The sequence below is a fragment of the Schistocerca nitens genome, chromosome 1, assembly GCF_023898315.1.
Source record: "Schistocerca nitens isolate TAMUIC-IGC-003100 chromosome 1, iqSchNite1.1, whole genome shotgun sequence".
Classification (NCBI taxonomy): Eukaryota; Metazoa; Arthropoda; class Insecta; order Orthoptera; family Acrididae; genus Schistocerca; species Schistocerca nitens.
Genome location: NC_064614.1, coordinates 722,997,060 through 722,999,751, shown reverse-complemented (window position 1 = coordinate 722,999,751; position 2,692 = coordinate 722,997,060).

The window sequence follows — 2,692 nt, the reverse complement described above, 5'->3', positions numbered from 1 at the left end:
CGTCCTGGTTATGTGCAGTAATCTCTACTTGATATCTGATTCCGAAACGCGTCATATGAGCAGTACAGTTATTACTTGCCTCATGGTTGGGTTTTACCATTGCAGCCCACTCAGCCTGAATGCAGAACTACTGAATCTTGTAATTCCAAGTTTGATGTCGAACAACGAATAACAAATAATAAAATAAATGTTTTTTGTCTGATATAATTACAGATTAATACTTTTCGGATTTTATTCTTTGCCGGTACTGTAAAACCTTGCTTCTTGCCAAATCACATGGTTGTACGTCAACAGAAACTACCTTACAGATTTCGATGAGTGACTTATAGTATCAAAATATGTGACTTAAATGGCCACAGATTTGATTGTATTTACTTAGACGCTTCAGTGCTTTACACTGCCAAGGAATCGTAGACTTCAGCATGTCATACAAATTTCAAATTGATACGTCTACCCATTCCGGAGGAAAAACGTCTTTTAATAGTCGGTCAAGTGCGAAAATTACAGAATTATCAGTTTAATAGATCTTGGTTGAAAACTACAAACACGATTTATTTACAAAAGAGTGGGAAAACTTCTCGGGGAAGGTCAGTTTTTCCGGACAAATGTAGAATCACGCGGGGCAATACTGACTGTACTACTTTTCTTAGAAGACAGGTTAAAGTAAGGCAAACCTATAGCATCTGTAGACTTACAGAAGGCTTTCACAGCTTTGACCTGAACACTTCCATTGAAATTCTGAAGGTAGCGAGGGAAAATACAAGAATCAGAACGCTATTTACAGCTTATACCGAAGTGAGATTGCAGTTGTAAGAGCCGAGCGGCATGAAAGAGAAGCAGTGTTTGAAAAGGGAGTGATACAGGGTTGTACCCTATCCCCGATGTTATTTAATCTGAACAATAAGCGAAGTGTGAAGGAAACCCACGAAAAATTTGGAGGAAGATGAGATAGAAATTTTGAGGTTTACCGATGACATTACAATTCTGTCAGAAACAGCAAAGGACTCGGAAGAGCACTTGAACGGAATGGACATGGTCTTGGAAGGAGGATATCACATAAACATCAGCAAAAGCAAAACAAGGACATACAATGCAGTCGAATTAAATAAGGCGATGCTGACGGCATTAGATTAAGAAACGAGTAGATGAGTTTTGCTATTTGGGCTGCAAAATAACTGATGATGGCCGAAGTAGAGAGAATATAATATGTAGATTGTCAATGGCAAGAAAAGTGTTCCTGTAGAAGTGACATTTGTTTGACTTAAGTATCAGAAAGTCTTTTTTTGATGATATTTGTCTGGAGTGTAGCCACGTATAGAAGTGAAACATTTACGATAAACAGTTTAGACAAGAAAGGAACTGAAGCTTTTGAATTGTGGTGCTACACAAGAAGTCTGAAGAATAGACGAGTACTGAGAAGAAAGGGACACAAGAAATCTGTGGTACAACATGACTAGAAGAATGGATAGGTTGATTGGCCACATTATGAGACATCAAGTGATCACTAATTGAGAACTGGAGGAAAGTGTGGGAGGTCAAGAGGGATTTACGATAAACAGTTTAAACAAGAAGGGAACTGAAGCTTTTGAATTGTGGTGCTACACAAGAAGTCTGAAGAATAGACGAATACTGAGAAGAAAGGTCACACAAGAAATCTGTGGTACAACATGACTAGAAGAATGGATCGGTTGATTGGCCACATAATGAGACATCAAGTGATCGCTAATTTAGAACTGGAGGAAAGTGTGGGTGGTCAATAGGGAGTTCATAAGATGTATACGCAGTAAACAGATTCAGAAGTATGTAGGTTGCAGTACTTACTTGAAGATGAAGAGTTTTGCCCAGGATAGGGTAACAAGGAAAGCTGTATGAAACCTGTCTTCGGACTGGAGACCACAACAACAGCATCAACAACCGTCGTACATACATACCGAAAGACAGACAGACAGTCAGAGGGACCATAAAAGTGATCCTATTATGGTTCCGTTTTTACCGATTGAGGTGTGGGACCCTAAAAAGGGAGTTAATAATAAAATCTGAACTATTTTTCTGTGAGAGTAATTTGTGCTATTACAGTTTAGCGGTAATTTGGGAAACCTGAGGAGCGGTTTAAGTAGACTTTGAATTACGGAAGGTAGTTGGTAGGGGGTTAAGTTTTTTGGCGTATTGGGTGATGCTAAAACCGTGTTGGCACATAATTGAATTCGAATCTACTGTGGAAAGTGCAGACGTTACTCATGAGTAATGGATTGGCACTCTGTACAGGAATGGTAATTTGGCCAGTGTTGCGCTTAAACGAATTGAGCCATGAGTGACCAATGGACCTGTTCGTCAATTATAATTCTTATGAGTTGAGCAGGGAAGGAGGTCCGTCAGCCCTTCTATATATAATGAAAGAACACTATATATATTCCTCGAGCTCTTGATAAGGATAACCTGTTCCCACCATTTGGATATACTGTATGCTAAAGAGACATTAAAAGTTAGAATGAACGTTCTAAGACTATTACTGACCTTGAAAAATTCTTTTTCAACCTTCGCAAACCATTAAATGGAAGCCTGGAGTGCTCAAAAACTTTGTAAGGAAGAGAAGAAAAACCTCACCCTCTAAAGTAATTGGTAATAGAAAGAAGTACCTAGATACTAATGTACACGTATGAGTGAAAATGAAGAAAAGTAATCAAACACGAGC